At 38.4% G+C, this 22,162-nt stretch overlaps 1 protein-coding gene across 2 annotated transcripts in view; it reads left to right on the top strand.

Annotated features, from left to right (window-relative positions):
• The window catches only part of lrrtm4l1 (leucine rich repeat transmembrane neuronal 4 like 1), a 159,776-nt gene that overhangs the window by 47,410 nt on the left and 90,204 nt on the right, over positions 1-22,162 (top strand). Inside the window, exon 2 of one of the 2 annotated variants that reach the window (XR_013803883.1) lies at positions 19,083-20,517. The exons of the other annotated variant lie outside the window; for it this stretch is intronic. The gene's annotated coding sequence lies outside the window, so the exon portion shown is untranslated. Of the gene's footprint in view, positions 1-19,082; positions 20,518-22,162 lie in introns of those variants that run through there. 2 annotated transcript variants of the gene reach the window in all.

Here is a 22,162-nt window from a genome sequence, read left to right as displayed (position 1 = left end):
AGGGCCAAGTTCTGACTTTAACATCCCTCTTTGACTGCCTGTGGTATCTGGCAGGCAACCAATTAAGCTCATATTGGGAAAAATATGCCTTTCCCCTGAATCTCTGGATTGTTTGCACAGAAGGCAAGTCCTCAGATAACTGCTGCAATGGTAAAACGATATAATACTTTCTCTGTAAGTTTAATATGTATGCCCTGTACAATTATCTTGTTAAGAACTTACAGTTATCTTGTTAAGAAAGTTCCTCACTATAAATGTGTGCATCATTGAGGGTCAAATTAAAAATGTTGAATCTGTTCCCTTGATGTCGTGGGCTGGAACATGCATGAGAAGGTAGCAACAATAGGGACTCATTCATCAAAGTTTTTCTTCTTGGTTATTCCTGGTGTTTAAACCCAAGTACAATACCTTTTTGTCATAGATTAGAAATAACCAAATCAAAATAAATGATAACAAATATTGAGACCGCTTAGAGACATCATTCAAATGTCCAATAAACTGCCCAAAAATTCCATTCCATTAAAAATGAAACATGCCTTCATATTCAACCCTTGTATGGTGTTCATATTTTAGTTACTCAGCCAGTGTTCGTGGGTCTGGTGGACCCGCTGCCTTTTTGGGCTTCAATTCGACACAATCAAACTATTTTATGTTAAAATACTAAACAGATGTTTACTTCATCTCATTACAAGCAATATAAACATATATTGTTCATATTTGTTCTTTTACATTTGTTACGCCACATTAATGAATTAAAGTGCTACTTGTTTTTTTGCCCTCTGACCGGCTGGTCCTGTGGCTCGTATTTTTTTTGTAACTAGCTGATGCTCAATCTCATCCTCTTCTTCAAAGTCACTGTCAGACTCAGAATTCTCAGAAATGGGATCCTCACATTCTGAAGCCTCTTCATCTTCCTCATCATCAAATGGTTCTCTCTCTTCCAGAATAATTTCCAAGGCCCTCTGAGCAGAGAATCTTTTGGCCATCTTGATCAGTTGCGATAAGGACCCAAACTGGCAAAGCTTTATTTATTGTGTCTTGCCCACAGTGGATGGCCATTGAACATGTGTTATGATATATGTTCCTCACAGAAAAAATAATTTATCATATCACTTTTTTCTTTAGCTAAATAATAAAAACGGTTCCCACAGACCCAAATACCATGGGTTAATATAAGATAACTAGCATTCGTTCCCATTTGTACTTTATGAATTGCTCCATTTAGGCTGAATTTGTTTTTGAAGAATTCCTACTTATACGCAGCAACAATTATTGTAAAATGGTCTACTTATCATGTCGATGCGCTACTGACAAATTCCACAACTAACTCCATCAATATTCTGTGACTTATTTCTACCTGCTATTTTTATTTATTTTATTTTACCTTTATTTAACCAGGATAGGTCTCATTGAGATTAAAAATCTCTTTTTCAAGCGAGTCCTGCTAAAATAGAAAAACATATTGTTGTATAATTTTACTGTCAATCCACTCTGAGCACCCCCAGGGTTTAGCTCTGGGTCTCCTTTGATGTGGACAGGCACAAACCGAATACAGGTCTTTCCACATGTCTTTTACTATTTGTTTTTAAAAACGTACAAAACATACAACCCTTATCTACTGTACTACACACAATTGTGTCCCACCCCCTCCAGGACACCCTGTCCTCATTGTGCAGCTCCTTCAGCGACAGGCTGCTGCACCCCCACATTCTCACGGAGAGATACCGCAGGTCCTTCCTTCCTGCAGCAGACTATACACCCCTTGCTGTTAAATACCAACCAACTATGTGCATATATATATACATTCCGTTAATAACTGTGCAATATACACCTGGCTGCTAAATCCTAAGAACTGTTACAGGATGTGTATTTTGTAAATTGTGTAACTTTTAATTGTTTTTATTATTTCATAAAACATTTTAAATTTGTAAATGTTTTCACTTTAATACTTTTTAATGCATGTAACATATTTAACATTATGTAACATTAAGCTGTCTGTTGCTCTTTTTCTGCTGTAACAACATACATTTCCCCCTCTATGGTGTATTCTGATTCTGATTCTGGCAGCCATCTTATCACAAGTCTTGACTTTCTTTGCCCTTCCTATCTCATAATAAAAGGGTTAACGGTGGTAATAAATGAATTTAGCTGTGTAGGAAACGTGAGCATTCTGTTAGTTGATGATTCGCAAAGGCAAAGTGCTGTGTAGCCGTGTGTGTATTTATCATTCTGCCAGCCAGCTAGTGTCGAAGATCAAGTGGCTTGCAGTAATTGGTCCGGTTCTTTTTTGATGTGAACTTCCAGCATGTTTGGTAATGTATCAAACAGGGCTCCTGACATTTCAAAGTACATCTTCTGATTATATTCTCCTGCTCCAGTTTCAGCCTCTGAAACTCCTCTTTCTTTTGACAATTTTTCCTTCCCCACAAATGAGGAAATAATCACAGCTTGAGGCCTGCATGTCATTTCTGAATGACTTTTTTTTGTAGGGAATAAAAAAATAAAATTGCATCAGCCTGTCAAGGTTATATTAACCCTTGCTTGGAGACCATTTATATTACTTTATTTCAGGGTGTAATGAGACCTGCTCTACGTTAAAACTTTAATGTCAGCACATACAATAAATGATTTGAATTGCATAACTTGATCATATCTGCCAACACCATACTGCCCTCTGACTCAGCCTTTACCTGGGGTAAGTCAACAAAGTCGGATCAACAGACCTTAAGGCCCTGACACACCATGCCGAAATCGGCCGTTTTCGTTAGTCGGACGACGAAGCGTGCCCTGTCGCCCAAACTCAATTTGGTGTGTCCTGCACCGTCGGCCGTGACACGCCTTATTTGGCCTTTCATGGCAGACGCATGTTGAATCGGCCATGCGTCGGGTCGGGCAGTCGGACCAAATAAATCACTCTGATTGGCTGTTCAGCTAGCAAATCAGTGCATGAGAAGCGAAACGGAAGTGAGGGACGTAAACAAACGCTTTAAGAAGGCACGAAGAATGTCTTCCGCAAGCAACACTCCAATGGGTGATAGCTCCGGTACCGCACGAGACATGTTTTCGATGGACGAGAGTGAAAATGGAACGCACACGCTATTTGTTGTTTGTTTATATCACAGTCTGTTCTTCTTCTCTGTCTTCCGGTTGTTGCCTCTTTAGAATGACGAATACACACTACCGCTGCCTGCTGGTAAGGAGAGTTATTGCCACTCACGCATGCGCAGTTCGTACGTGCTACTTGGCCGTCGGCTAAAGTCTTTGCGGTGTGTTCCAGTGCGACTGTTGGCCAAGAAGCAGGAGACGTGAGGCGACACAACAGTCGTGTTCCGTCGGGACGTGTTCTTTGGTGTCAGTTTGGTGTGTCAGGGCCTTTAGGCTGGTAAATGTAGAGAGAAGTGAGCCCTTGTCAGCAGTATTTCGTACAAAGTTAGGAGATTTGATTTATGGGGTAATTTATTGAATAATGATACCATTTCAAATTCCAAATGGCCAAAGAATTCCCAAAAGGATTGGAGCCTGCTTTATGTATTCCCTATGTGCTTTACCACTTCATTTGAGTTTTTATCTACATTCAACATGAGGAATTTACTAGCCATCCAGACTTTATATCTGCCAGCCAGATTGTAAGCGATGTGAAGGATTTATGGACAGGTACATCTCTTTCATCAGCAAAAAAACTCTCCCTAACAAACAGCCAGGGCATTTTTGTGGATGAAGCACAGAAGATTGTACAGATATATTATAATGATGTCTTAACATAAGGAGGTGATAAGGTGTTTTCTTTCACCATTAATTCACATTCTTTATAAGAGTTAAATCATATGCACGTAAAATTGTTAAAACATCTTTGTGCAATCACGCTAGCTAGCTAAGCCATGCTAAATCTCTATTATAGGCCCAGCTCAATGTGCAACACATTTTAGGGGACCCTGCTTTGTCTCCCTTTCAGCTAAAGCAGGGGTATTCAACTAACATTGGACGAGGTACAGTTAGAGAAAATCTCCCCATGCAAAGGTCCGGAACATCAAAATGTCTAACTTGCTTTATGAATTAGTGTGATATATTGAAGTAGCCTGTAGCTTTATCAACGTCTGCATGTAATCAACAACTGACTGCCAATCAAATAAAGAAAGTACAATTCAAAAACAACTATTTATTGTCAATTAACATTGAACTATACAGATATACAGTAAAATACTGTGGATATGTGTAATGTTCTTCTCGGGCTGCATTTAAAAATAAAATAGAGAAAATAAATAAAATAGCTTTTGAAAATATGTGCATCTTAAAAGTGCTTGATTTTAGATAAATAAAATAAACTGTAGCAGCAGCTTGAGTTTCCCTTTTTCTTTGTTAACCGTTTCACATCAGCCGATTATAGAACAATATCAGTCTTTACATATCATAACAATTGAACAGTTTTAAAGTTTCTCTTTCTTTCCCTCTTATATTGCAGTCCCTCATTCACTTTTTTTTAATTCAGTGCGAGAATTGAGCTCGAGCTTGTCCTGCCAGGAGTTTAAATCTGGGCTGAAATGGTGTCAGGGCCATTCTCATACGCACATGCCGGTGCTCATTGGTTAGCCTCGGTTAGCCTGCCCTGGAACGATATTTAGTTTTAATTTTGATCCTGGTCGACTGATCATATTGGGCTCTCAGAGGGAATGTTTGGTCAAACACTTTGTGTTTTGTCTCATAGTGGCGGTTTGGCACTTTTAATGAGCACCACGGTCTCTCAACAAATGAGACACACTGGTTCTGTGCTCCCAGTGGGCAGTATGAACATGAATGAGTCCGTCCACTCAGGGTTAAAAGCTCTGTTCTCACTGTCCACTTTCCTCTTCTTGGAGAGCGCCATGTGTAATTATTTGTCTCTCCCTGTCTGCCGCTAACACGCCTGTTCACTCTCCTCTCTGCTTCTCTCCCTGTATCGCTAATTATTCTCTTCACTTTCCTGTCCGCTTCTCTCTGCCACTCTCTCGTCTCTTCTTCTGTGTTTTTCTCCCTGATTCGCTCACTCGTCTCTTTTGCCCCCTGTCGGCGGCGGTTAAAATAGAATCGCCCCGTCAAAATTGAAATCCCCTATTAATGTATTGATTATAGGTCCGGGTCCGTCCGGATCCGGACCGCAGTCCGCCTGTTGCCGACCCCTGAGCTAAAGGGACCTTGGCCAAAATAGATTTTTGATTATGTTTCCACTCACATTATCTTTTTTAATGATGAAAAAAAAAAGTGCAATAAATCATGTAAAATGTTCTGATCCAATATGTTTCTCTACCTTGTTGACTGAAGGAAAATTGGTTTGCATAAAACTTTTCCATAATTCATCTCTCAAAATTGAGGCAGGGCGAAAGTTTTGTTATGCAGGGGGGCATTATTGAACATTTATATTGGAAGAAACTAAATGTAATCCGTTCCTTGTTTGCTACACATACAGTTAGGAAAAGGTTGACAATGAAAATAAGTGTTGCACATTTTTTGACTTGACCGAGGGGTTACACATGACGCATTAAAAAAACATTAGAGGACCAATAATAGACCCCTGGGGGACGCCACCGATAATCATTATACTGCTAGATAAGGCATTCTCTACGGACACAAATGTACCACTAGCTGTACAAGGAGCATCTTTAATTTATAACTGGATCGCCTACCTGCCTGTCAGCCTTCCATCTGTGCACAAACTTATCTCGTGCCCTCATTGGTCATGTGCGCGTTTGTGTGTGTTGGAGGAGGGGCTCTATCAGGAAGTGGCAGATTTTCTCCGGTCGTGTATTTTCAAATTCTAGCTATCTCAAGCCGGTTTCTCAAACTTACATACCCTACCTTTAATTTATTTATTTGGAACTTCAAGATATCTGACTCCAGACAACCTGCATAGCAACCTCATTACAGCCACTCGCATAGCCTCATTATGTTGGTCACCACCCAAAAGCTAGTGACTATAATTGAGGGCTGGTACGCAGATGAACTGGTAAATGACAAGCTTTAGCCTCTTGTTCAACCCACCATCCCTGCATCTGAGGAGGTGCAACATTAATTTGCCTGTTGATCAATTGTCTTTCGTACATCTCTTGTCACCCACATGTATTTTGTCAATCGTTGTTTTATATGATGACGTTCACCTCTCGAGATATTCCTGCTTTCTGGTTTTTGTACTTTTGTTTGGCATTTTTCGCCTGAAATTCAACATTAATCCTTCCCTGTTTAAAACGGCTATTTAATTAAAAGCAAAGAGCATCGCACAAAGAATAAGATGAAATGTGTGTCTTGTGTACCTCTCGGCTTTTTGTTTGCCTCAGTTTAAACGTGTACCTTCCATTAATTGGTTCTTGAAGTGCCTTAATCCCTCAGAGATAGCTTTATAGTGCTCTATATTCAATAGGCGGGTATTAGAGAGCCAGCAGCAGCACCTTGCCTCCTCCTCTGAGACGGGGAGAAACAGTGGGCGCTTTCTCCGGAGAACAGACATCAGTATTCATTAGGATATTCATGGGGGCAAAGGGACAGCTCAGCGGCATACAGTATGCAAAGCAACAGTTTAACGAGAAAAGGTTACTGCTTGAGCAATAATTCAAAAACTATACATCCCACACAAACACGGAAAAACTTGAATAACAAACATGAACATGCAAGTACATTTGTCAGGCATGTTTTTTTTCCAGCCTGCCTATGCCCACGTATACGTAGCCATTAGCATGCTCCTAATGCTTTTACCAAGATGTTGCGTCTATCCTCCACACCATTACAAATTGTGTTGGTTTAAAGACTGCATATTTATTTTAAACTGCCAGAGAAAAGGTGGTTATGATGGAGATCCCATGAATGCATTCTGCAGCTCTTGCTTGATGCTCAGCAGATACGGTGTTGCAAAAAAAAAAACTGCACCGACACGCTGCCTGTCACTGGCTTTCACCAGCGTAGACTCTGTATGTAGATTTATTTTATTTTTCTATAAGGAGATGCCCTCCTCCGCACATTAATGCATGTAGGCACATACACACCTACACACACACACAAATGCCTTCCTACGCGCCCTCCCCCCCACAGAAAGCAGCAATGTGGAGTTTGAGCAGCAGTGTGAATTAAATGGATGTGGTGAGTAGTACTCACTAACAGTCTTCAGCTGCCTGCCGTGGGGAGAGACAGCAATGGCAGTGACGAGTGAATGTGTGTGCAGAGAAAAAGTGAGAGACAGGGGGATTGCCATCACTCGGTGTGTCAGTGGGAGAAATAAAAAGCAGAAAAGGGAAGGAGAAAGATATCAAGATACAGAAAAATGTGAAAAATTCCTTTATTACATAACATTATCTGTACTCCCCAGAGTCACTCTCGCTTTCTTATAAAACCATTTTATGTTTACATTCAATGTTTCTGAATGCATTTTTTGCATCCTCAAAACTTCACAAACATCTTTTCCTTTAGTTGTTCAATGCTATTTTTCCGATATTCACATGAAACATTTGCTAAGGAGACGTCCTCAATTAATTGAATTATATAAAATGTTGTAAAGAACATTTGCGATTGACATGCACAATATGTTGATCCACAGAATATTGACATTAATGTCTAATCTGAAGTGTTTTCTGTTGGTTCCAGTTTCTACCTTTTGAAAGGAGAAGCTTTTCAATGTTCTTATCCAGATAGACTCCCCAACAGAAATGCACAGCTATTGAAACAAATATATTTTGATGACTATATTATTAAATTATGGCTTTCTACTCATCATATTACGCCTTTTGTTTCTCTAAATGTTACGTCCATGCTATGTAGTCCCATTTTCAAGAATACAGATATGTTTTGAATGGGTAGAACAGTTTTTATATGTACAGGACTGTCTCAGAAAATTAGAATATTGTGATAAAGTTCTTTATTTTCTGTAATGCAATTAAAGAAACAAAAATGTCATACATTCTGGATTCATTACAAATCAACTGAAATATTGCAAGCCTTTTATTATTTTAATATTGCTGATTATGGCATACAGCTTAAGAAAACTCAAATATCCTATCTCTAAATATTAGAATATCATGAAAAAGTATACTAGTAGGGTGTTCAACGAATCACTTGAATCGTCTAATTAACTCGAAACACCTGCAAGGGTTTCCTGAGCCTTGAAAAACACTCAGCTTGGTTCAGTAAACTAAATCACAAGTATGGGGAAGACTGCTGATCTGACTGCTGTCCAGAGGACCGTCATTGACACCCTCCATCAGGAGGGTAAGACACAAAAAGAAATTTCTCAAAGAGCAAGCTGTTCACAGAGTGCAGTTTCAAAGCACATCCACAAAAAGTCTGTTGGAAGGGGGAAATGTGGCAGGAAACGCTGCACAACCAAGAGAGATGACCGCAGCCTTAACAGCATTGTGAAGAAGAGTCGCTTCCAGAATTTGGGGGAGCTTCAAAGACAGTGGACTGAAGCTGGAGTCCAGGTATCAAAAGTCACTGTTCACAGACGTGTCCGGGAAATGGGCTACAATAGCCGTATTCCCATGGTCAAGCCACTTCTGAACTCAAGACAACGGAAGAGGCGTCTGACTTGGGCTAAGGAAAAGAAGCACTGGACAGTTGCACAGTGGTCCAAAGTCCTCTTTTCAGACGAAAGCAAGTTTTGTATTTCATTTGGAAGTCAAGGCGCCAGAGTCTGGAGAAAGGCTGGAGAGGAGCAAAATCCAAGTTGCTTGAAATCCAGTGTGAAGTTCCCACAGTCAGCGATGGTTTGGGGAGCCATGTCAGCTGCTGGTGTTGGTCCACTGTGTTTCATCAAGCCCAGAGTAAATGCAGCTGTGTACCAAGAGATTTTAGAGCACTACATGCTTCCGTCTGCTGAAAAGCTCTATGGAGATGAGGAATTCATTTTCCAGCATGATCTGGCAACTGCCCACAGTGCCAAAACCACCAGTAACTGGTGTACTGACCATGGCATTACTGTCCTCGATTGGCCTGCAAATTCCCCTGACCTGAACCCCATAGAGAATATGTGGGGTATTGTGAAGAAGAAGCTGAAAGACACCAGACCCAACAATGCTAATGAGCTAAAGGCCGCTATTGAAGCATCCTGGGCATCCATAACACCTCAGCAATGCCACAGGCTGACTGCCTCCATGCCACGCCGCATTGATGCAGTAATCCATGCAAAAGGATTCCCAACCAAGTACTGAGTGCATTAATGGACATTTTCAAATGTTTGATTGTGTTTTGCTGTTATAAATCTTTTTTTTTTTACTTGGTCTGAGGAACTATTCTAATTTTTAGAGATAGGATTTTTGAGTTTTCTTAAGCTGTATGCCATAATCAGCAATATTAAAATAATAAAAGGCTTGCAATATTTCAGTTGATTTGTAATGAATCCAGAATGTATGACATTTTTGTTTTTTTAAATTGCATTACAGAAAATAAAGAACTTTATCACAATATTCTAATTTTCTGAGACAGTCCTGTATATGAGTAATAAGAAATAAAATAAAATATGTAATTGACATTTAATAAGTGCAACACTCACATTTAGTGAGGTTTAATCCTAAAAGAAATCACACAAAAGTTGACCAAATTGTTGCCTCACCATGGATAACATTAATTGAATCTACAGGAGAATGACTATGTGGAAGTATTACAGGAATACACCGTTATACTTTTGTAGATTTCAAATTAAAGGTGGGGTAGGTAAGTTTGAGAAACCGGCTCGAGATACACTTTTTGTTATATTCCATGGAATGCTCTAAACATCCCGATAGCAATGAAAATCTTAATTGCTTTGACAAAAAATCCATAGAGAAATGTCATCTGTGGAAGCCGTAGTACTGTAAAAAGCACGACCAATCATCTGAGCCGGCCTGGCTAAAATAACTGGATGGCCTACCTGCCTGTCAGCCTTCCATCTGTGCACACACTTATCTCGTGCCCTAATTGGTCATGTGCGCGTTCGTGTGTGTTGGAGGAGGGGCTCTTTAAGGAAGTGGCAGATTTTTTCCGGCTGTGTATTTTCAAATTCTTGCGCACTCGGGCTGGTTTCTCCAAAATAACCTACCCCACCTTTAACATCTAGTGCCGGAATTTCCTGTTTTCTTAAAATATTTCAGCACAAATTGATGCTTTCAAATTCATAAAAAAATTATGTTTTTACAGGTGGAGGACATAATCCTCTCCCACTTAATACATCTAACCAATTCATAAATTAAACCTACACCTTTGCCTTACAGCCAACCACATACAAGATGAAGAATTGTATTATAGTAGGGTTCACTTGTATGACCTTTAAAAGAACAAGGTTAATACAAATCTATATTTTCTATTCACGTCACTGTCTGCTAGATATTATCAATGCAAACGTTCTGTATATCATCTACGTGTTTGACATTTCGTGTGTGTGTGTGTGTGTGTGTGTGTGTGTGTGTGTGTGTGTGTGTGTGTGTGTGTGTGTGTGTGTGTGTGTGTGTGTGTGTGTGTGTGTGTGTGTGTGTGTGTGTGTGTGTGTGTGTGTGTGTGTGTGTGTGTGTGTGTGTGTGTGTGTGTGTGTGTGTGTGTGTGGGGAGGTGTTATATATTAAGAATGAAAGGTCCATCTCCTGTCTCATTAGGTGGGTTGAGATCAGCTTGCCATCAGAGAAAAAATTCTGTAACTCTCACCTCCATACTTTCTCTCTGCCCCACTCAACAGGCTATTATTAGACCCCACTTGAAAGGTTAGACACCTCTGACATATCGTTATGATACATTAATTAGTGGAAACACCTGAACTTATCACTCTGACATGTCTGCTATCATTTGGTGTGCGAGTCAGGGGGAAATTGGGGGAAGTCAATGTACAGGTTTACAGACCAAAAACTACAAAAATGCTGTGAATATGGGATAACTTACTTTTTGTGAAAGCCTTTTGCTGCTCAGTGCATAATTTAGTCTGAAGAACTGGAACCAGCCTGTGAACATTTCATTGATGCCTCAGAGGAACACAAAACAAGTGTGAAAAGCAGGAAGCGGCACATTTGGACGGGCGGAATCTAAAACTCGCATATGGAATTTTTTTTATTTTTACCTCCCGCTTCTTTTAATCTGTGCACCTCTAACACATTAATTACATTTCAATTTCTGTAAGCACCACATTATTTTGAGTATAGCATCTCAACCAGTTTAGGAGCCCTTTTGCCTCCTGTTTTGACTACTCATGTTAGCAAATAAGAGTACATGATAGAGAACATAACACAGAATTAAAAGCTTAATATCCAAATCATTTTTTCAAAGCATTTTTATTTATAAAGCTGTCTCGTTAAGTATATAAATAAGAGGCAAAAAAGTGCTGTAGTGCTTAAAAGATAATGGAAGCTACTAAATTCATTCTGTATGGCAAGAATATGAAATACCTCAAAGAGAATGAGCTGAAAGAGCTCTGCTGTTTCACATCAAACATTTAACTGAGCTATCTGTCTTTTAACTTTATGCTTTAAGCAAAAACAAACGTATTATTCAGCTGCAAAAAAACTAAAGGGCAACCTCTTGGTAGAGCAAAACAGAAATAAAAGTTTATCAAAGGGAGGACCACAGAGAAGAATAATACCAAAAAAAAAGTTGATTCTCTTCCACTTGTTTCAACATTAAAGAATAACTGTCGTTCTACATAAACTAGTCTCAGTTGTGAAATACATCTGAGTGAAGGTGAATATTCAGAGGGATGTGGTTCGGTTTTGGTAAACAGAACAAAATTAAATAATGCTTCAGATTTCCCTTTTTATACAATGAGCAATTATATCTTGAGAACTGAAAATAGCATGTAAGCCTTACAAGCAAAAGACAAATAACAAAAGGCATGCAAAAAGCTCTGTGAATCTGTACGACAAAGCTTTCATCTAAATCAGGGGTCTCAAACTCAAGGCCCGGGGGCCAAATCCGGCCCGCGACTTCATTTTATGCGGCCCCGCAAGAGCTTGCAAAGAATATAATACGTCTATTATACGGTTACACGCCACTTTACAGAAGCAGGTTGCCCATAAACTACATGTCCCACAATGCATCTCGTTTTGTGACATGCGCACTGAAGAGACTTGCAATTATTTGCCCTGGACTTCTGCTTTCAGACGTAGTTAATTACTAAGTTATTATCCTATCCGATAATAAATCAATTCAGAGGCAATAATGTAATATAATACATTATTTTATATATATTATATATTTATATAGTTACAACCGGCCCTTTGAGTGCAACCATTATGCGAATGTGGCCCGCGATGAAATTGAGTTTGACACCCCTGATCTAAATGCTAACATCGCATGCTAAAATGCTCACATAGATAACGCTAACTATGTTATTAAAAAGATGTATAGCTCAACAGTTAGTTTTGTGAAGTGAAAATGCCATTCTAAACCATTCCGATCAGAGGATGACGAGAAGATAAGAAAAACGAAAAACAACACCTTTATTTGCGAGGGGGAACATCTACACTACCCACAATCCTACTGTGACATTTACAGCATCTTTGAGCCCCTCCAGTATAGGAAACTTTCTCCTACATTCTAAAAAATCTTCACAGATTTAAGTTTCTGAAAACATCTGAGGCTAGAAATAAGCCATGTGATGAATGATCTGTGTCGTTTCCTGGCACTTTCCAGAGGCGGGTATTCATTTATTGGATGCGCTGTTCATTCACTCTTGACATGTTTATTTGCATAGGCTGTTAGTTTTGCCCTTTTTTCATGGATGGACAATTAAGCAGGAAAATCACTCCGAAACTGGAGCTGTTTAAAAAGTGGATAATCTCTGATCTCTATATTATAATACAACAGCTAAATTAAGCATATAGGATTCAAATATTTGTTAACCTAATGCTAAGCATATGCTAATTTTCAAATCCTAACTTCAACAAACACCTGAGTTATGATGGTTCGTCCTGAGGGGAACATGTTCCACAATTTATAACAATACTGATGAAACATTTTACTAAGTACCACAAATGATTACCTTATATGATTACATTTCACACATCAAATTTAGATTACACTTTTATCAAATGCCACCTTAATTAGTGCAATGAACCAAGAGAATACAAGTTCGCAACGGGAAGAATCCTGCCAATGCATTAGCTCCTAACAAGCCAAACCCTTTTAAGTATTAGTGCATTGACTTCAAATAAGAAGAAACCTTTTTAAGTGTATGTCTATAAGATCCAAATGAGACTAACCTTTTGAAGTGCTAAATACATGCTTGCTAGGGATGTCGGATTTCAAAAGTATCTAGGATTCAACCTCAAGGGACCATGAACCTCTATAGAAGTTCTTGACAGTTCAGTGTGGAATTCTTCTCTTCTATCTTCATGTACGAACCCTTGGATTTATCCTACAACCCAACAAGGAGTCCCAACTCCAAGATTGGTCCCCGCTGATCTAATGTGCCCCATATTTTCATTTGCACGTTGCTTATTGGCGCTCATAGTTGTACTTTATCGAGTCATTTTCTTGGTTTGATTGAGATTTGATTGAGACATCAGCTAGAAAATATCTGCTGCACAGTTTGTGATCCTTAGCTGTGTCGCAGATGGTGGATGGGGACTGTTGCTGCTTTATGCAAATACAGTTTAAAATACATTGCTTGATATGCAAGGAAGTTGCCTGTCTACATAGATGGACAGAAAAACAAGTGCTCCGGTCACATGTTAACAGATGGTAGTAGGGTGAATTGGAAAGGACCATTAGTTCGAGGCTGACAGAGTAGTGGAAGCTGTCTGTGAGCACCAGCATCGATTGGAAAGGGGTCACACTTATCGACCTGAAGTCCACTGTCGGCTGAAGAATGACCAAGAAGGCCTTTTACATCCAACAAAGATGAAGACCATGGCTTTGTTAGAAATAATTCACTCCTTTTACACTATCTAGGAAGTTCTATGTCGAGGAATACACAGTGAGTGCTTTAATAGAATGAGAAAAACACTTTTAGACTTTACGCAGGTCTGTTTTTCAATGCTGCTAATGACTTAATTACAGTCGCACAAGACAACTTCCATATCAATGTCAGCTGGGTTACCTTAGTATGAAAACGGAAATGAAGGATTTTGATAACAACATGCATTTTTGTGAGAAACACATTTAATTAGATATTACCAAATCAACTAAGTAGCCTGCTTTGTGGCCGTTTGTATTGGGATATGCTACTCTGCTCACATTGAACATGGTATTTCCGTGCAACAACTCATGGATAAATCTAGTCTTTATCAGGAAAAACAAACTATATCGACTTTTTAATCCAATGTTACTATAGTTCGCATTGAGCAAATTAGGGTTTTAAATCTCCCGACATTTTGAAGCATTAACAATTATGTTGCAAAAGATCTATTCTCAGTGAACTTAATTTGTGATGTAACAGGAGTAAGGCCCTAAAATAAAGATGGAAGTTCTAGAAACATTTAGAGAAGTAACCTCCATGACAGAAATGTCCTGCAATTCTCTCTATAGGCAGCTATGACTCAGAAGAGCAATTTCCAACAATCGGAAGTTCGGAAGACAACATGTTCTTTGTTTGGGGAAGACTTTGAACCCCAAAATAGGAAATGTTTATTGCTTCAGATGAGCAGGTTGCACCTTGTATGGCAGTGTCTGCGACCAGTGTAGGATGTGTGTGAATGGTTGCAAAATAGAACCAGGTATACTGTATGTGTGCCAATACATATATGTCGGACTTAAACTCCGAAACGATTGAGCTGTGAACTTTTTTTTATGCATATTCAGCAACATTTCACCCAAAAGAAACCTGCGTCCATCCATTATAATGTATTCCACAACTTTTACCACTGTCAACCTCCTCACACCCTGCTGCTTCTCCTTGTTTCTTATTACCTTGAGACCAAACTGCAGAAGGATGTGAAGTGCATAACCGGGAGGCACGGATAGAGAATAAACGCTGAACCAGCAAAGGGAATCCTGAGGGAAAACAATACACAAACAGAAAACGCAGAAACACACATCGCATTACTTTCCAAAACACACACACAATAGATGTTGTTTTGAGACTATTCTTGCTAACGGTGCACTTTTTATACAATTTTACGAGATATTACAAAAAAAAATGAAAACATGTTTATACAAATAATTTTTTGAATTTTCTCACAGATATACCGTATATATTCAAAAATAAAGAATAATCAACTTTTAAGTCTTTAGGGGAGGGATAATTCTGAATTATTGCATGGTAGTATAACTGTAAAGATATACTGTATATATCAGGGTGTCCGCGGGGTCTTAAAAAGTCTTAAAAGTTGATAAATCAATTTAGCAAAAATGAAGGCTATTAAAAAGTATTAAAGGGCATTTTCCAAGGTATTACATTTTGTAGCTTGTTTTCAATAAGTATATGAATTGTCTAAAGAGGTTGTATTCTACAGTCTTCCTGAATGTAATCATTGCGTAGGTGTGTAGTGTGATTCTGTGTAGTTTATTTATGGCATCCCGTTGGATTTGACGTCATCTGAACAGGACATCGCACGCTCACTGCTTGATAGCGCGCAAAGGTCCGTTTACGCCGGTTGCTAAACAACATCGTTATGGGGAAATGCAAGTTTGCGTCCAAATGGTTGGAAGATAAGGAGGAAGGACAATCAATACTACTAAATGTGAGGTAAAGTGTGTCGCCAATGTAACCGGTTGAAACTCGAAGTGGCGATGAGGTCTTCAAATGTATGGAAAGCGTCTTAAAAAAGGTCTTAAAAGGTCTTACATTTGACTTCAGGATTCCTGTATATGCAAAACCGTAATTATTGAATTAAATAATAACATGAATCCATAACATATTTGATCAGATTTAATAGTTTTCTTCTTTTACTTGAGAACTCAATTTAAAGCAAAAAAAACAACCAACTCATATTGGATACTAATTAGACCTTTTTAATACAAAAAAAATAAAAAATAAAAATTCCCTCTCGAGGGAACTTGGGGATTTTAGCACACCATTTACATGCACAAAAAACAAAATAACACACTACAGGAAAGGGAAAATTCCAAGAGCACAATGGGGCCTCTTTGAAATATACTGTATGTGCTCTGGTCTGTACCTTTTTAACTTAAACACACACTTATATCCGTTTCTATTTCAATAGCTGAAATATGAAATATACACTGTATGATTACTGTCAACTGTAAAACCGTGAAATACCACAATTCAAATGTATTGTTAAAACTCTGCTTTAAAAAGAAGCTGTATTGCGACTCAATGTCTCGTGATAATAGCTCCCTATTTGCTTATGCCGTAGAAGAATTACTTATAAAAAAATCTACCACAGTTTCATTCTGCTCAACTTGTTGTGACATGAAGCGTGGAAGCATTTTTTAGATAAAGGCTTCATGAGAAACCAGATGACTCAGTAGATATTTATTTTCATCCCACTTGTGTGTCCATTTTTTATTTGATGTACAAGCTTGTGTGATTTATTGCTACTAGTTATACTTAGTTCTATGTATAGTATATAATGTAATGTATACTGGCCTCCCTAAGAACATAAAGAAAGAAAAGAAATGCCTCCGTCACCTTCTGTTTGAGAAGTCTCTGCAGCTGTTCTCTAGACTTCCTGTTTGGACTTTGAAAGTGAATTTGTTATCAGTGGATATGCCCATGGGACCTGTCTCAAAGTTGAACACTGGGGCATCCTTTATAGCACAATGGCAGATCCAACCTCACATTGGACACTGGGATTTAGCAATTCAATGCAGCAAGGATCAAAAGCAGAGTATCAGCGATTAATTAAAACTATTCATGGATTAGTCAGGGACTGAGGGAACTGATTAACAACAATTTTGATGAATAATTGATTTTTACATGTACTTATGCTGTATTTGTTCTTAAATGTCTTTTGTTTTTATTTTGTAAAGCACTTTGAATCGCCACGTGCTGAAAAGTGCTATATAAATAAAATTGCCTTGCCTTGCCTATTAATCAAGGAAAAATGAAAACCATTCCAGCCTTATTTACACCTTTTCAAATCAGATTTGATTCTTTAATCTGCAATAAATCAATCAATTCATATATTTAAAAGAAAAAATACATTGAACATGTCGAAGGATTAATATGTTGGTTTTGAGGAATTTAATTTATTAATTCTTCTTAGAAACTGATTCATTCATATTTTATTAATTACAAAAATTATAAAATATTATAAAAACAAACATGATTGTTGGGCTTCTCCCTTTCCTGTAGTGTGTTGTATAGGTTGTTGTGCATGTTAATCGTCTACAAAGGCTAAAATCATAAAGTCCCCCCCCCCTGCCTGAATAGCCTCCGTTGGACTCCTTTGTTTACTTCCATAACATAGTGACATCACTATGTCGCACTCACGCTTCTATTGGCTAGCATACCAAACGTATTGTACGTGATAGGCTAAGGACATCTCTTAGCTGTTGACCAATCAAAAAAGAGCCAACCAGCTAACCAATCAGAGCAGACTTGGCTCTGGTTTCAGACAGAGGGTGAAAAATGAAGAGCTTTTTGAACATTAAAGCATGTAAACAATGCATGGAGAGGCTCAACATTAAAATATGAACTGTGCTACAGCTATGAAATTAGCAAAATAGGGCCCCTCCTCTCCTGGCCAAAATGTAAATGTAACTAAATTGGGAAAATGAGTAATAAAAGATGTAAACAACTGAAAATAATACAAGGTTCAGTGCAATATACTAAATACATGTGGGATTATGTTAACAAATGCTACACACAATTTAAACAGATTAAGTCGACTGGCAAAATGAATTTAAGGGTAAAATAAAGAATTCAGGGAAAATAACACAATGTGCAATGACTCAGCAAAAAAGTATCACAAAAGACACAACAACTGCTACTGCAGGCAGGGCTGGAGAAGATTGTCAATGTGAAAGAGCATTTGGTTTAAATACGTAAACAGGCTTATCACTGCCTGTCATTAAAGCCCAGTGGGAAAACTGTGCATTGATACAACTCTGTGTCACAGTGAGTCTGGCAGAAGATCTTCTATTCATCTCATATTCCGCAGGGCTGTGGTGAGGGGGATGCAGGGACAATCTGCTGCATCAATCACTGCGGGGAACCCGACGATGAAACTTCAGCACATTAATATGCAACAGTAAATGTCATCCATGATTGATAGCAGCAGCGAGGCTACCTGCGAATCCTGAAACATTCCTGATATAGCATCTATGATACTATTAATCATTACGTAAAACAAATGAGCTCTGAACTCCAGTGGCCTGCAAATAGATCTTTGAACTAAATTAATGTGCAGCTTTTAAGAATTAAGTCCGTGATTTTTTAGCATTGATTGGTAGGGCTGTTACATTTTCTGAAACATGTAATTACAACGTTTATGGTAGCTAAGGTTGGTTGCTAGCAGAGATGGGGTCGCTAATAAAAAAAAGGAATATATACTAACTCGTTAATTTACTCGTTACTTTACTCGCAGGGCCGGCCCGCCCCTCTTTACAGGTAGATCATGCAGACTGCTAAAGGTTCAATTGTTCTCTTTAGTTCAGTTTCCATTGTTGCATAAGACTGATCCAGAAAGCACCTGAATGTTTTCCTATCTGACCATGGCTGTCCTCTGTCTCCTGCTATCTGTATTTTGCGCAGTATATCTCTGAACGATGGTGATTCCACTTCTACTATGAAGGATGCTACAAGCCCGTCCATCTCTGCTTTGGTTACCGGTCCTCCAAATTCTAATTTTTGTTGCTTCGTTGTCGGCGGCGGCGCACTCTCAACATCCTCACTCTGGGTTCGGGGTTCCTTAGCTATTAGCTTCACCTTATGGCTGTTTGAGCTGAATGAATAATGAAATATAAATAATGTTCTCACCAGTTTTTACCATCAATATGTTTTTTATTATCAATAAATAGCCAATTATCTAAATAGATTTGCACACTGCGCATACAGGCACACTACCTAGTACCTACTATAAAATACAACACATGTTCTAAAACAAATGGGAACTCACACACATTCATCCAAGTTGTAGTTCCTTTTCAAGAGAAAATATGTGAGAAACACTATGGCTCACCCTGCAACTAAGACACAATACGCACCACAACAATTATTGGGGGGCAATAACATTTATTGACATTAATGTATTCTTTATTTTTCAGTGTCTTCCATCTCAGATGTGGTGAGAAGATATCGGCGTGTCCTTAAACTGGTGCAGAGAGGCTTCAGGATGACCAAAGCTTTTAAGAAAGCTCATGTTTCCAGGAATGCTGTGACAGACACTGCAGCAATTGCTGAACTATTCCTGGTGGACAAAAGTGTCCTAGACCAGTTTAAGGGTAAAACCACACTTTTAAAATCAGCTCAACTCTGTCAGAATAAAATAGTCGGTGAACTGGCAGAAAAGATTGCTGAAATGAAAAGCAACAAACAGCTCATCCCCTTTTCTGCCAGGTAATTCTGAATGTGGGTTGAGAGTTGTTGTGGGGGGGGGAGTTTTTTCATTTTGGAAAGCTACTTTGGGGAAGTTTTTTGGCGACCTGTTAATAATTATGTTTAGATGTCCTTTAGTAGGATTGAATGTGGTTCACAACTGTTCAGTTTTTACTTGTAGTATATTATTCAAATGAAAAAGCTTTCTTTCTCTGATATGCTGTGTATAGTGTTTGTTCCACTGTGCTTTATAGTCTGGTATTGACTTCAGTTATCCAGTGTTCGTGATCAGTTGTGCAAAACATTTCGCTTTTGTCTGTTGCATATCATTAGTGGATGAATGTATGTGTTCTGTTGATAGGTTATGGACTTTCTACTGTTCTCAACTGTTTTTCACTTTAATTGGATAGTCCTAACACATGCCTACAAACGCTTAGTGGAGAACCTACTAAAAGTATACTAATAGTCAACTCTAGATTAGTTGACGATCAACAGATAGTCAACTAAACTCTAAAGTTGCTTATCTGTTGATCATCAACTAATGCTTAATGTAATAGTCAACTGAACTTTAGTTGCTTATCTGTTGATCATTAACTAATGCTTAGTTACTTGTCGGTTTGAACGATGCTGTTGAATGTCAACTGACACATGTCAACAGATGCACTGTTGACATGCTACTAAATGTCAACTGATGACTTATAGAGTGTTAACTATGGACTATCAAAATAAAGTGTTCCCAAAAGTATTTGTGGGCCCACGTCACGGACTAGAACGGAATTCTAGTACCACCGTTTGGCCTATATGAAAAATGAAAACATTGTTCCTTGAACCAAATTATTGTGTTGCCTTATCCTGAGCAAACACTAACGTTGATCTAAGATATGTGCTGCCCATCCCCAACAGTATACTGTACATCTAGTCTAGGGAATATGATATTGTATTGGACAGCAGTGTTTTTCCCAGAAAGGGCATTTCTGTCTCTGCTTTGCTCCACTTGCCTCTGTGTATGTGTGTGTTCCCGAGACAGGAACTTGAGACACGAGCAAAAAATAGAAATGATTGTGTGACATTTTAGCACCTGGACTCATAAAAAATATATATAGGTGAAACACTGGACTTAATGTCAGGGGTAAAGAAAGAACCGCACCAAAATAAACAACTTCTGCTTTCTATGTGGCTTAGACTGATATTTACGAAAGTTAAGATATCTGTGGTTGGTTGTTCCTCATCACATGACGAAGGATGACAATAGGGAGTTTTAAGTGTGCATTGTGCGAGTAGACATTGAAAACAAACGGGCATGTACATCTCTTAAGAGAAACATGGGGTTTGTCATAGTACTTGCATTCATACGAAGTATCTTAAGGTTTTGGAAACACACTGGTTTTGGTTTGGAGGCGGAACATATTGGCCAAAATGCAATCTCGGAACCAATCGGCTGTCAAACATATAGCTCTTTATTTGCAAAAATCTTTAAAACTTGCTACTTGTAAAACATTTTAGTCTTCAAGCTCCTACTCCTACTGTAAACAATCAGCGGTACACAGAATACAATGACCTGTATATCAGCTGGCTTCCCAAAAACTAAAACCCCTGGCCCCCAGACGTCTTCTGACCCATACCGTATATAGATAGTGAAAAAAGTCACAGGGCTTTCATAGATGCTTCTGACATGCAGAGTCTATTTTATTATGTTTAATTAAAAAAATATTGTAAGATAGTGCCAGAATGAAATTAAATGAGGTGTAGTAAGAAAGTTATTAATGTAAATTCTCACAGTTGAGTTCACACACTTTTCTTTCCAAAGAACAAGTGACACATACGTCTCCTTGGTTCATGAACAAGGCTGCTCAATTAACTGACTTCTACGATAAAGCTTCCTTAATTGCATCCGTCAGTTGACAGAAATTAGCATAACACAAAAATGAAAATATGAACTTCCAAGAATGTCATGCAGTAAGGTTATCTGATACCAATGAAATGCCCTGTAATTAAAATCATGTTTGAAGTGTAGAACAATGTATTAATTGTGTATACACATGGAAACTGTCACCACAGATAATAGTTTTTTTTTGTTTAAGTTGAGGGTCGACGTACACTTATTTATTTGAGTGCTACTCATGCATTACATATGAGACCTGAAGCACCACAAAGCATGTATAATCATAATAAGAGGCAGCAAGAGCCCATATTTTATCTCTGTGAAACAGTGTTTCAACTATCTTATTTCATAAAACAGCTATAGGCTGTTATTCAGATTTTGTAATATGCTAAACGGAAGATAATCTCCAGACGATCAAAACTATACAAATCCTTTTGTATGCCCATGTCAGACACACTTAGGTCACCGCATTGAGAGACAGAGAGGACATGTAAGCTTGTTCTTATCTGCACTGAGCAAGGCAGCCCTAATTGCAAGATAAGAATTCTCAAGAAACTAGTTGTGTAAGCTACTAGGAAAGTAATTCAAATCTAGGTTAAAAATTGTTTTTATAATTTATTATTAGTGGAGATCAGTCCAATAACATCTCTAAGAGGAAATACAAAAAACATTATCTCCAAAGTGTGAAAATCACTGGTTCCAAAACAGTGGAAATGCCTTAAACCTGCAGTCTTTTAATGGCCAACAGTCTACAAGTCAACTGGTCAGATTGCATAGAAGTCTATGAGAAAATGTCCTTTTTAGTAGTTCTCACTTGATTTGTTTCCCTCAGTAAACAGTTTCTTGAGGGGGTTTTGGTGTCAATGATTTTTTTTTAAAGAAACTAGGTGTGTGATGTCTGGTAAAAAAAGTAGTTTGCCAAACCAA

Source organism: Notothenia rossii (assembly GCF_949606895.1).
Source record: "Notothenia rossii genome assembly, chromosome: 11".
In the NCBI taxonomy this organism is placed as follows: Eukaryota; Metazoa; Chordata; class Actinopteri; order Perciformes; family Nototheniidae; genus Notothenia; species Notothenia rossii.
This window is presented reverse-complemented; position numbering and strand designations above follow the sequence as displayed.